The sequence below is a fragment of the Corvus cornix genome, chromosome 8, assembly GCF_000738735.6.
Source record: "Corvus cornix cornix isolate S_Up_H32 chromosome 8, ASM73873v5, whole genome shotgun sequence".
NCBI classification, from domain to species: domain Eukaryota; kingdom Metazoa; phylum Chordata; class Aves; order Passeriformes; family Corvidae; genus Corvus; species Corvus cornix.
Window position 1 is genome coordinate 7,696,400 of NC_046338.1, and position 13,894 is coordinate 7,710,293.

A 13,894-nucleotide genomic window follows, 5' to 3' on the forward strand; every position below is an offset into this window, starting at 1 on the left:
CAGAGGTGTATTCCTCCCTGGGGACGTGACCACTGTCCCTGCCCACAGCCCAGGGGATGACACATCCTGCTGCTACGTGGCTCCCCTGGCTCCCAGCCCTGCTGCAGCAGCCCCAGGCAAGAAGCAGGTGCACAGTGCAGGGCCCCGCTGGGTCCCATCAGCAGGACAGCGCTTACCTCCTGCTCCATGCACTGCTAAGTCAACACTGGTGGCCGTTCACCCCCTGGAGATGCGGTGCTCCTTGCCCTGGGAATGGATGTGGGAATTCACACACCCAGGAAACAATAAAAATTCATCACAGCTGACAAATAAACATGCAGCCCTTGGAGTGAAAGATATGTCAGCAGCATAAGCCCAGCAGGTGCGATTTGGCAGATCTCTGTTGATTCAGAGGGTGGCAAACTCCGTCTCCCACTTTTCTCCAGGGACCTGGCAAGGCACCTCAAATGTGGCTGGTTCCCTGCTGCAGCAAACTCGCCCTCCCCAGCTGGCAGAGGGCTCAGAGCCTCTTGGCCATGAGGGCAATGCAGAATTCTGCTTGCCCAAAGTGAAGGAATGAGTTGGTTTATGTTACCTGTGTTGGTGGGAGCAGTGGAAGTGGCAGAGGAAGTGCCGGGCATGATGGAGAGGGCTGAGCTCATGGGCAAGGGGACAAAGCTGTTGTGGGGTGCCACCCACAGCAAGATCAGGTGCCAGCTCTTGGGGGGTAATTGGCACAGAGAGTTGAGGAATACAGATCTCCATCTTCTCCCCATTCCTCCCCTCCTGAGACATCACTCCTCTGCCTTCCAAAAAACCATTCCTCCTCCCCCCAGGGCTCGCTTCCTGGTGCATTCCTGGCTTTATGCAGTCTTTTTGTTGTCTTGGTGAAGGCTGAGAGCAGGGCTAGCAAACAGGGGACAGAAGACAGCCCCTGAAGCTCACATGGTGTTGCTGGGGCCACCTTGTCTCCTTGGTCAGAGACAGACCCATGGTCACGAGCCCTGCACCCATGGCTTCTCCCAGCCCTGCTGTGATGCCCAGCAGAGGTGTGGGGCAGGCTGCAGAGTTGCAGCAGCCCTGTAAAACCCATGGTTTCAGCAGAATGGGAGCTGCAACCAGGCAGCCAGACCCTGCAGCACAGTTAATACGCTCTCCTCTCCTTGCAGCAGAAGTGACAGGACGTTTAGCGTCTCCTTGTGGGGTGTTCACCCTCACTCCTGTCACAGTGGCTGAGAACGAGCCCTTCAGGGACTGCAAATTGTAAGTGGCATTTCAAAGTGTGCAGCTCAGAAAAAAATAAAAAGGTGCCGAAGAGTAAGTGTTTCTGGGGCAAAGGATGTTCGGTGGAGTGACAGGCAATTATTTCCGCAAATGCTAACGAATAAATGGACTTCCTCTTCATTACCAAGCTACTTCACTGTCATCAGCAAATAGTTCCAATGACAATTAGTGAATTTCTAAATGGGTTGAGAAATCGGCTTATACACAGATACCGATGCAATGAGGTGAGGCAATAGCCCAGCCTCGCTCCTTACCTTTCCTCCTAGGGAATTTTCCTGCGTGCTGAATGGGTGAGGCATTCAGCTAACCATTATTTTCTTCTCAGCCCTTTCTCAGGGGAATGACTCTTGAATGAAATCCAGCAGTTTAATTTTGGTTTGATATGAATGGGCTCTGAACGTATTTAATGTTTAAAGGCAGCTATTCAGCTCGGAGCCTGCTCCAGAGGAGCAGCGGGAAGCAGAGCAGACCCCCGGGAAGTGCAGTGGTGCTACCACAGCTCTTTTCTTCCCTCTGCAGGCCACACTCTGATTTTCACTCCTGGATTGTCCTATAAACCTGGAGCCAGTCCATCACTTCAAGACTCCTTGCATTATTTTTGTTTGTTTGTTTAACCCAGGTGAGTCAGGGATACCTGGGCTCAGGCATAGATAAAATGCCACGTAGAGGAGCCAGGGAAGGTGCTGGTTTCAGTGGGAACCTTGGTACCTTGTCAGGCTGCTTGGAGCACTGTCACATCAGGGGAAAGCTCCCAGCTCTGAGTGCTGCAAACTGCTCCTCTCTGATCCTGGGGATGGGCAGAGCTCCCTGTGCAGGGTGTGTGGACTCGGTTCCAGCCACGCAGCGCAGGTGGGCTCATCGGATGTGCTTCCCATGTTTGGGCTCCCTTGGCAGGGAGCTGGGAGCGTGGATCTCTCCCAGCAAGTGGCACTGACCATCTCTTACCCCCTCCTCACTCTCTCCCAGAGATCACCTGGAGCTCCTGCCTGAGCACTGTGGACCCATAACCCTGGCATCTGCCTGTGGACCAAGGACAGCCTGACACACAGGGCAGTTTCAAGTTACCACACAGCTTTTGCTGCACCTAAGTGGGACCTAAGTTAAGGCAGTTTAGTGAAAGGAGACACCTTAGCCTAAGCATGGTGTTACCAACCAGTCAGTCCAGGCTGAGGTGGACACTACTGAGAGTGGAGTCTCATCCTGGCTACCTTTACCCAGACAACTCATGTGCTGCCCCAAACAAGGGTTTGCACGTCCCTGTTCAGCTGAACGACCTCCTCTGATTGCCCCTTCCATCCCCACGCATCCCACTGCAAAACTTCTGTGACTGCTGGGAAATTAAGGTGAGAAGACACAGGAGTTTCAGGTCACACTTCCAGCAATGGATGCCTAGAAGAATCATTCTAAGACCAAGCAGACTTAGGCTGGAAAAAATATGTCACATTTACTGAGTGACTGTTTTGACTAACAGCCAGACTTTGAAAAATATTAGCAAGGGTAAAACATTAAGTGACAGAACAAGGACACTTTAGATGAAGGATGTTGTTCTCCCTTTAATTTACTCCCCTCTACAGCCTTGCAAAGATCTCAGCAGAGTAAGTGTCCTTATTGATGGATACGCTATCCTTGTTAGGATGGGACAATATACTTATTTACAGCTTTCATCATTGTCATGAAGGCACAAAGCAAACAGATATAACTAATGAAGATTTAGCTGTTACATAATGGTTTTGCCAACTCTGTGCAGAACTCTGGGTAAAAACCCTGGAAATAAATCTTTCTATGAGAGCATTTTTTAATGAATTTAAGACATGAAGAGATGTCTTTGTAGTTCGTATTAGGACTCTGGGTATTGCTTTTCTGGAAAGATGTCTCAGGTTTGACGTACAAATGAAATTATGGTCTGAAAAACACCAAAGAAGTGAACATCACATCAGCCCTAAGATCAAGCAGTGAATTAGCAGGTTCATGGTGATGCTCCACGGTAAAGGTGGTGTGGGCTGTGGCCATTGGCACCACCAGCAAGATGCAGGCTCAGTAATAATGGATCAACAGGCAGAAGAGATGGAGGAGTTGCAGTAAGAGCTTGTTCATTTGATCCTCTCTGGGTCCCTCTGAAGATGTCAACAGCCATGGGGGAGCAACTCATGGTGGCTGGGACAGTAATGCTCCACAAAGCAAGCGAGGTAACACTTCCCAGGCCCTGCAAGAGCGTGTTTGGTACTGCAGAAACAACCAGATTCCTTTGATGTTCTGAAATCCATTGTCTGAGAATCACAGGGAACTTAGTACAAGAGTGGTAAAACTGAAGGTGGTGCATGATCACCTGGTAAGCTCCTGTGGAGCAGGGAATAGGATACCTCTCTCTGTTTCCCAGTATGACCTCACACAATCCTTTTACAGCTCACACAGTGGGGAAGAAAACAGTCCTTGCTGAATGATTCTGATTTGTGCAAAAAGCACTCCCTAAACACAACTAGAAAGCAATCCAAGGCATTTAAATTTTCACTCTGTGGCTGATTTCAAAAGAAAATGCCCCATGGCAAAACCACAGATGTGAACATCTGTTTTGGAACTGTGAATTCAGACAGGTATCAGCAGCTTGATCCATCTCTGCTTGGTGACTATTTAAAAAATCCTTCTCCTTCATGTCAGGAGAAAAATGGCAAAGAAGAATCAGATCCCTCTTTTTAAAGTTGGGAGGCAGGATAAATGCACTCTCCCTTGTGACAGACTAGTCAGTGTTTGGGGGTTTGGTGGTTGGTCTCACCGGGAGGTGAAGTCTGGTACAAACCTGCTTGTCTAGAAATACTGAAGTCCAACAGAAGGCATGAAGGAATGGTTTCTTCCCAGCTGGGACCTTGTCCCAGATCTCTGCAGAGCTTTTATTAAAGTTACAAGGTTTCCCCCACGATGCTCTGTGCTCCTTCTTTCCCTCCTTCATACACAGCTCCCTCACTCGGTGTCTGTTCCCCACATCTGCATGGGGCCCCAGGGAAAGCTCCTCTGCCAGCACAGTCCAGCTGCTGACGCTCCCTTGGAGGAAGCCTTGAGCATCAGGGACAGCAGCTCCTCTTGCTCCAGTGAGGGGTCCATTAACACATCTAATTTCTTTTCACATCCAGGCTCAACAAAAGACAGCTGTAATTCACTGTCATTTCCCTCCAGTCACTGTGTTACAGACTCATGGAATTGGAAAGGAAATCCATGCCTTTGAGTCAGACCCTATAGATGCAAGACCCCGTTTTAAGCTTCAGCAGGAGCTTTTTACAAAGTCTGTCAATCCATTTCTAGCTGAATCACATTTCAAAGAAAACTGGCCAGATAAGATACTTTTTTTTGTAGAAAAGAGTACTTTTGAATTGATGCTAAATTTCCTTTGACTAGTCGATAAAATAGAAGTTGAAAAGCTCTGAGGGTCAAGGATATATAGGAAGTGAGTACAGTCTTCAGAGTTACTATCCCTAAGGAAAAGAACCAGAAAGGAAGGCTGAGACAAAATGGTTGCTGAGAGAACAGAGGAGGAGGAAACCAGGGGGTGGGGGGGAAAAGGAAAAAGTAGTAAAATCAGACTTAATGGCTTGCCGCAGTTTGTGGGGACTGAGGAAACAAATTCTGGAACTGAAGGAGTTGTCAGGCAGTGAGATAGGGTTACACATCCTCCACACAGAGCCTGCAGTGTTGGCTTGATTAGGCGAAAGGACTTGGGATCACTACAGACAAAGCTGCCTTGCTCCCTGTCAACTTGCACAAGTAATCAGCAGCCCAAAATGACAGCTCCCTCCAGGGCTGAGATTTCTTAAAACAAAACCAAAATAAAAGTAAAAGGCCTCTTTGGTCCTGCTTCAAACCTAGCTGCACTACCAAAAAGAAAAATAATTGTTAAGAGACAGAAAGACTGTGACATTCTCCAGCAACATCCCCAATGCTAATCTTCACCATGATAATAATAATAACAACAATGACTTTTTTTATTCCTATACCATAGTTGAGCAGCTCATATCCTGAGGAATACATTAGACTTGATAAACTACTGCCATCAACTCACACAGTGTGATGAAACTTAGCGTGGGAGGATGCTGATGTTTCGTGATGCCCTAGAGAAGTTAAGGACAAAATGTGATAAAGATTCCCCCCTGCAGACCTCAATTTCCAGGGAGGATTTGGAGTACATGGAATGGGAATCATACAGTTTGGGACATTGGCCAGGACACAGGAAATAATGCCCTTGTTCTTGGCCGAAGCATCAGTGAATCTTCATAACTGCCAACTCCAAGCCTTAAAAATTCTTGAGATGGGGGCCAAAATTGAATGATATTGGCTTAGATATGATGAGGACTTTTTTTTTTTTTCCAGCAGTAGAGGTTTTTGTTCTTTCTGGTTTCTGTTCCCAGAGGGTGCATTTTTATACTTTTCTCCATCATGAGTTCGAGCAGCAAGTCTCATATATGCACGAAATTTGGGAAGTTTACTGCACTCCCATGACTGCAGAAACTAGGACTTCGGGGAAAACAATAAACCTCACCAGTTTCACAGGAGAATTGCCAATGCTGGCACTCAGCTGAGGCCCCTCTCCACTCTTACACACCCCCGCTCTCCTGGCAAAGCCTCTGCTCTGAAATGTGCAGCCTTCCAAGCTGCAGCTCCGAGGGTGGCTTTCCAAGAGGGCCCCAAGAAACAAGGTCTTCAATGAGCAATTAAACTGATGAAAACAGCTTTTGTTTTGGATGCACATGGTGGTGTAGGAGGCTCTGGTGTCAGAGAAAGGTGTGAGGTCTCACCCGTCCACTGTCAGAGCACACTGCTGCTGTGGATTCTCTCCTGGCTAATGAGGCTTAAGCTCTCATTTTAATTTTTCCTTTGTGGTGGGACTTTTAGAATCTTTCTCTTCTGATCCATAATTTATTTTCAAAAATCTTGTAAGGACTTCATATATTTAAAACTATCAGTTCTCTACCACATGAAGTCGGTGTTAACCAAGGCACCCACTGGGTTGTGATGCTCACACGGACCAACAGACCCTTGCAAACTCCTCTGTGTGATCACCCCAGGAAATGCCCCTTCCAAATCCGGGGAAACAAATTCCTCAGATCACTCCCGGGAGTATCTGTGGCTTTTCTCCTCCCACCTACAAGATTCCTACATGCAGGGAAGGCAGGAATGGTATCACAGGGCCTGGCACTGCCTGGGCCATGTGCTCAGCCAGTATTCTTGTGATAGACCTAAGACCTGACTCATATTTTTATTGGTAAATATGCAGCAGAACAGTTCTGAAGTTGCACAATTCAATTAAAACAAACCAAAACAACTCCCAAAGCCCACTAGTCAAAGACAAGCTCTCAGTAACCTCTTTCACTTTTTGTTAACTTGCTTTTCTGTGCCTAACTGAGCAGAAAGCAGCAGAAATATACTTTAACAGATTGTTTCCCACCTCTTCCCCGCCTCCCCAAGGCAGGTTTAATATCTCTCTAGAGAAAAAAATTAGTCTCCAATAAATCATCAAGCTTACTGCAGCACTTAAACCCTGCTCGTCCTTCAGCGTTCTGCTAGAAGGGGATTGACTCCCCCCGCGCACCTTGAAGCGGGGTCCCTCTAGCTGAGCTCTTTGCCATCTCCTGAGCCCTGCTTCTCCCCGGCTGACGCTGGAAGCCGGTCCTGGTCCCCAGGGATGCCCGCCCAGCGCTGGCAGCAGCCCGGGACGGTGCCCGGCAGGCTCCCGGCTCCGCGGGCGCAGTTACCAGCAGATGGCAGCTGGAGATCGCGGAGGGGAATTTGGGCGTTCTCAGCTATTGCAGGCACAGCCAGTAAATCCTGGGCGACCTTGGCACAGACACGGTCTCACCACCTAGCAGGGATGGGACCTTCCCGCTTTTCACCCCGAGCTGGGGGGGATGCACAAGAAGCCCCAGCAAGGACAGAGAGGAGATGGGGGAAAAGACACGGCGCTTATCCTTCCAGGCACTGGAAACAGAATGAAAAGATCTACCAATTCACAGGCCACAACTCTCCTCCCTTCACCCCAGGCTCAACCTCTCAAGCCACAGAATCATTTAGATGTCATTTTCTAACCCAATCCCACCACAGACTTGCTCATGCAGGTCCCAGCCAGCCCTCAAATGCATTTTAGGCAGAGTAACTCAGAGGACAGAAGCAATCCCTGTTCTCCCTCCACACCAAAGCCTCACCCACAACCCGTCACTGCAGCAGTTCCCCAGAAATGAGCAGTACCCTGTTATCCTTTCTTGCTCCTTTCCTCTTCAGCTCCCACTGCTCATAAATGTCCCTCCCTCTACCACAGTCAGTCCTGCAACAGGACTCACTCACTATGCCGTGGCACAACCCCTGCTCCAACTTCACATCTTCTTCTGGCATGTCCTTCTTCTCTGCTCTATCCTGCTTCCTCCTCCCCTCAGCTGATGGCCCAGATGGGGTTTCTCAAAGAAGGCAACTGTGAGAAGGAATCATCTCCACCTGCTCACCCAGAGGAGCTGGTTTTGTGGAGCTGCAAAAGCGAGAGGATCCACCCAATCCCTCATGCACTGATTAAATAATTGCTTCTTCCACAAGAAGCCAAGATGGGCTCTGTTAATGCACCTGCTTGTGTTACCCTTTCAGGCCAGGCAACAGGAATGCTTTGTATTAAAATATACCAAACTTCAAAAAATACCCCCCAGCTTAAAAAAGTCCCTTGTGGTCTGAGGGCCAGATCCACATCTGATCCCGAGGTGTAAGAAAGTCCTGTGCATCCTCTGGATCCCTGGTCAAACATGTAGGACAAAGGTGTGTCCCACCAGGGTGACTTCTGGGCAGCCTGTGCTTAGTTTGGGTTGCACTGAACCCCTGAGCAGCTTTTACCCCCAGGAGGATCCTTGCTGTCCTAGCTCTTTGCACGGGCTCCTTCCACAGGCAGCACAGAGATTATTCACACACAGAAGCTTTTCTTGGCAAGGACAGAAAATGAAAATAGCCTTTTTTTTCCCATTCCCCCTGCCCCCAACCCCCAAAGTTTCAGCTCTGCAGAAGCCAATGGAGCCAAAAAAGGGACTAGACAATGCATCAGGCACTACCCATTTAATCCAGCCCCAGTTCCTCATTTACCAATGTCAGCCTCCTGTCCAAGCTTTCTTTGGCTTTCATCTCTTCTTTTATCTGCGTGCTGTCTCTGGTTTGCCCCTTCTGGTTGCTGCTGCTTTGATCTCTTGAACCTCTGCAATCCAGACCCAAATCCATGAGAGCTTATGCTGAAGAGTTTCCAGTTTTTTCCTGTTGTCTTTAAATTCTTCCTTTGTTTCTCCCCTGAAACTTCTGGCAGATCCCTTCTGTGCAGCAAATGAGCATTTTAGATGTCCAGCCTGGGCAAGTGACCCTTTGACAATTCCCCATCCCTGTGCTGGTGGTTTTTTGTTTCTTCCATCCCAACCCAGTAGCAGTTCCCCTGTGCAGCCTGAAGCCATACCTGGCTGGGACAGGTCTACAAGAGCCCCAGAATTAATTGTAGAGGTTTGCCTACACCATGTTATCTGGTTGCTATGTGGCACAGAGCATGTCTACTGTTCCATAAATAAATTTATAAGAAAAACTTGGGAGACACAGTGGGAACTCTGCTAACCCATTTGATTTCAGCTATTTCTTATCCAGAGGTGGATGGTGATTCTTTATTTCATCATGAATACAGTGAGAAGAGGAAAAAAAGGCAACAGCAGAAGGACACACAGGTTTTTCAGCAGGTTTTGCTATTCCCAGGTAGGGATGTAGGCATTGTGCAGTTATGGGAGGGCTCATCTTTCCCATCGTGGAGAGTACAGGAGCACTGCAGCAGAGCAGAGCATGGCAGTGATGGTGTGGATTCCCTGTGAGTGGCACCCAGCCTGCTCGCTCAGAAAGCAGCCCCTCATGCTGTTCTCCAGCAGTTTTAGAATAGCTGTGTGCAAAGGAAGTGTCCTCATTTTTACTCAGAAGTGTGGGAGAACAAAAACATGAGAATACATGGCTGTGCCTTGAACTTCCTAATTCTTCACCCTACGGGACAGTGTCAGGGCAGACTGTTCAGTCTGTCCCTCGTGGCCTCTGGCTGATATGGACTAAGTTGAAAAGGAGCCGAGGTCACTGCACTGAAGTGTGTGCCCCAGACCTACCTGGGACAGCCACCTCCCCTCACCCTCAGAACCACTGCAGGGTGGGGGCTCCTCTGCCCCAGACCCCTCAGCACCGGGGCAGCAGCTGGGCCAGCAGGACCTGCCTCCCCCTCAGAACCAGCCATCCCCAGCTCAGGGCCCTGCTGCCTCTCCTCAGGCTGATTCCTTTTGAAAGCAAAGCACATAACATAAGGCCTGTGTTTATTTTCCCCTTAAATTAGGGTGGCTTGATTTTAATTGAGAGATCTGCCAGAATAAGGCACGTTTGTGCAGCTGTCATCAGAAATGCATGCTTGCTTTTTTCTCCTTCTTTTAATGTTTTTTTTTTCTTTTCCATTTCCTTTTCATTTTCTTCTTTCTCTTTCTTTCTTTCTTCCTTTTTTCTTTTCTTTTCTTTTCTTTTCTTTTCTTTTCTTTTCTTTTCTTTTCTTTTCTTTTCTTTTCTTTTCTTTTCTTTTCTTTTCTTTTCTTTTCTTTTCTTTTCTTTTCTTTTCTTTTCTTTTCTTTTCTCTTTTCTTTGTTTCCTTCCTTCCTTCCTTCCTTCCTTCCTTCCTTCCTTCCTTCCTTCCTTCCTTCCTTCCTTCCTTCCTTCCTTCCTTCCTTCCTTCCTTCCTTCCTTCCTTCCTTCCTTCCTCTCTTCTTTCCTATATCAATTTGCTTGATGCAACCCTTTCCAGGCTAAGCTGCCCCACTTCCAGAAAACAGAACGAAAGGGGAAGAACTCCCAGGGTAATCTCAGGGAGACCCAGCTGAAGTGGTCTATTTGTTCTCATGTGCCTGGTGACACACTGGTGGAACTGGGCAAGCCGTGCATAGCACCTCCAGAGTGAGGGCTGCAGGGGAAAGACCTCTGTCTCACAAGGAGTTTTCCATTGCTGCGGCCCAGACTTCCCCATAATGTGTGGAGTTTGTGAAGTCAGATGTTGAAGGAAGGCTCCAGGTTTGTATCCAGTTCCCAGACCCAGAGCTGAACAGCTGATGGACAGGGGTCCTGGATATAGGATGCTGGGAATGGCTCTGAGAAGAGCAGTTGCCCAACAAGGAGAATGGTCTTGCTGGCATCCTGTGTGGCATCACCACCCCAGCATCCTCCCTAGCCCCTTGCTTTATATCAAAGAAGTCTACTTTACATTGTGGGAAGCAACCAGGGAGATCCAGCCCCGCCTGATCCTTTTTCTCTTATGGAACAGCTGGAAAGACAGTAGCCTGAGAAATTGGCTGACCTTTTTGATGCATTCAGCTGTCTAGCCTTATACTTGTCCTTTAAATAATTTGTCAAAAAACAGACAAGCACAAAACAACCAATCAGCAGGAAAACAAGAGCCCAGACAAAACAAGAGAGACTTTCCTTTTCCAGCCTTGCACTTCTGCAGTTGCTGGTCTGAAGCAATTTAATCTAAAGCAGGCTTTGGCAATTGCTGGGGAAAGCAATGTCCATGATGGGTATTTAGAGACCAGGGCTTGCCTGCCATACACTGTCCAGGGGTTTATTACCTGCTGAAAAAGCTTAATGTGCTTCAGGTGCTACGTGATGTCCAGATGTCATGGTAGAAGCCACTTGGAGAGTGCTGGTGATAGAAATGCTGCTGGGTGAATGCAGAAACATTAGTGCCAAATGTGATACTTAGTCCCAGTTCATCTATTTGTAAAGAACACAGGAGTGGCTGAGCTGGTCGGGACCAGAGGCCCATCCATCCCAGTACCCTGTCCATGGCAGTCAGCTGTAGTTGGTTCTTAATGCCCAATATCAGGGCACACAGATTGTGGCTCAGGGCCAGTGATTTGTGGTGCTGGGATTTCCAGAGTCAGACATAGCGTCTTTGTATTTAATAGCCCCTGGTGAATTTTGCTTTCCGGAATTTACCTAGCTAATTCTAAATCCCTTTGTACCCACAGTTTCCTGTGGCAAGCAGTTTCACATCTTAACAACACGTATTGTTTAGTGTTGCCCATTTTTTCATACCCTGAAGCTGGGTGAGTGTCCTCTGTTGGATGCCACTCAAGACCTGCCCCGGATCCAGCTCGCACAGGAGAAATGGGTGGCTGGAATCTGAAAAAACGTGGCTGTTGGGATCGGATGTGCAATTATCAGCAGGCCACAAGCAGGGTGCGTTTTAGGAGACAAGACACAGCTCCTCACCTGCCTGGTTGTTAACAGGTCGCATGGTGCTGCTTGCATTACGGACAAAGGGAGTTTTTGAGAGTGAACAGGAACAGGAGAAGATGGGCACAATCTGGGTAGGAAATGAAGGGCAGCATGGAACCAGATGCGTTTGTCAGATCAGTAGAAGATTGTGAGACTGCAGGCAGCATCCCCTGTCAGGAGATAAGGAAAAGAGAGTTGCAGGCTATGATTTGTATGCAAAGACTTGGAAGCAAGACCTTAAAGTGGGGAATCCTACAGGGACACAGGACACAGCACCTCGTGTTACAACACGAGGGGGCTGATTTCTCTACAGAGGTTAGTAAGACCAACCTGTCAGACACAGTTGTCCCTTTCCTCTGAGCAGTGACAGCTTTCGGGCTAAAGCCCACCAAGTGTCTGGGCCCTGGCAAGGTAGAATAGCTGTGTTTAAATTAGGGGACTCAAGAAGTTCAACTTATCAAAGCCACATGCATCATTTCTACCCTTATCAGGAATAGTAGTTGATGGGAATTGTTCAGCAAGCTATGGCTCAGCCATGGGGGATTTGGAAATTGTTCTCAAATCCACATGTGGTAAAAGCATCATAGTGCTTTATTTCCCTATGAACACAAGTGATGAAGCAGAAGTGGGAATGTTTTCTACTTAGAGTCCAATTTCCAGAATTGCTCAGCTCCCCTTTAGGCAACAAAGTCATTGGCCAGATGTGGGAAAGAGACAGTCAAAGAGATGGTGCTGAGCAATCCTGTGTGGCTTCTTCCTCGAATGACAAATTCAAAGCCTCCTCAGCTGACTGGCAGCCTTATCCAAGGGCTATTTATGGATCCAGAGACTTTAAAAGCTTCATGGTTGACCTCAGGCACACGCTGGATGGTCAGCATATTTTTCTAGGAAAGCAGAGTGCAATTCAAGATCTCTTGTAACTTTTTTTGTTCACCTGACACATGTGCTCCAAAGACAGTGAAAGATGAGAAAATAATATGGGCTTGATAAATGACCGAAAGGAAGTTTCCGATCTGCAGCGGTTCCCATTATTCTTCTTATTCTTGGCATCAGCAGAGTTATGGCAATCTCCCCCTGCCCCCCTTCCCAAGCTCTACTCCATTAACCCTTTTTTTTTTCCTGTCAAATTCACAGAAGTGGCACCTGGGAGCATTTTGACCAAGGGGAAATTGACTGAGCAAAGTTGCCTCTTTTCAAATATATTTTCTTGAGAGACTGGAATGAATGAGAATCATAGTCATAACATGGCTAAACAGTCTTTGTTTAACTTAATGCAATATAATAACCCAAGTGTTGCAACACAGCTCCTTGCTGTGACATCCTTTTTCCATTTGCTTAATTTTCACCCCAAACACACGCTGTTAATAAGCTGCTGAGAAAATACAGCTCTTGTGACAAAATCCAGAAACTGAGCCCCTGTACGGTGTGTTAGATACACAACTCATATTTGGACTGGCAAGTGGCACTGAAATTGGTATGGCAAAATAGATCCATTTTTCTTCCTGCCAAATGTGATGGACAGATGAAAAGGAAGGGTTGGAGAAGTGAATGGCAATAAGCAGAGGACAAGTAAAATAAAATCCCCAACAGAATGCAGCATGTGAGTTAGAATAGACATGTGATTGCCAGAAGGGAAATGCAGGATGCGGGGTGCTTTGTCAACAGCCAGAGATAAAATAAATGTCACACCGGCACTGGAAACTGCAAGAGTAAACTCCTCCTGGTGATTTATAATTTAAGAGAGAAAAAGGCAGACAGACACCCAGTGACTGAGCTCAAAAGAAAAACTCCTATTGACATTAGTGAGTTTTGGAGAGGATCCAGTGCAGTAAAGGTTCAGATCTGATCTCTGGAGTCAGAGTATGTTTGACCAGTGATTTTAATCAGCAGAATCAGGCTCTTAATCACAGTTTGGTTTACATTTACTGCCTTTTTACTTGCTTTGTAGCAAATCTGGAAGTCATACTTGTTCTTTAAGAGCTAAGTGAAAGTAAATAAAGACTGCCATAAAATTTGGACATCTTTAAATTAAAACACAATTACATTAAGGAATATGAATAAGCCTTTTCCTTTCATTTTACCAAAGCAGCCCAATGCTTTAGAAAACCCTGAAATAAACTCAAGATTTTTTTGTTTTGTACAAACAACAATATCTTGAAAGTTTCACTAATCGTCCTGAAGATTGCTGGGGAAAGGAGATTTTCTTCAAGAGAAGATGCAAAAGACTGTCTTACTTAGTGAAAGCTGCAAAATACATTTTCTATAATTTACAAAAAGTAATTTATACAAAAATGACATGGTACCACGTGGAAAATAGGAAATAAGATACAAAGGCACTGGTTCCCAGATC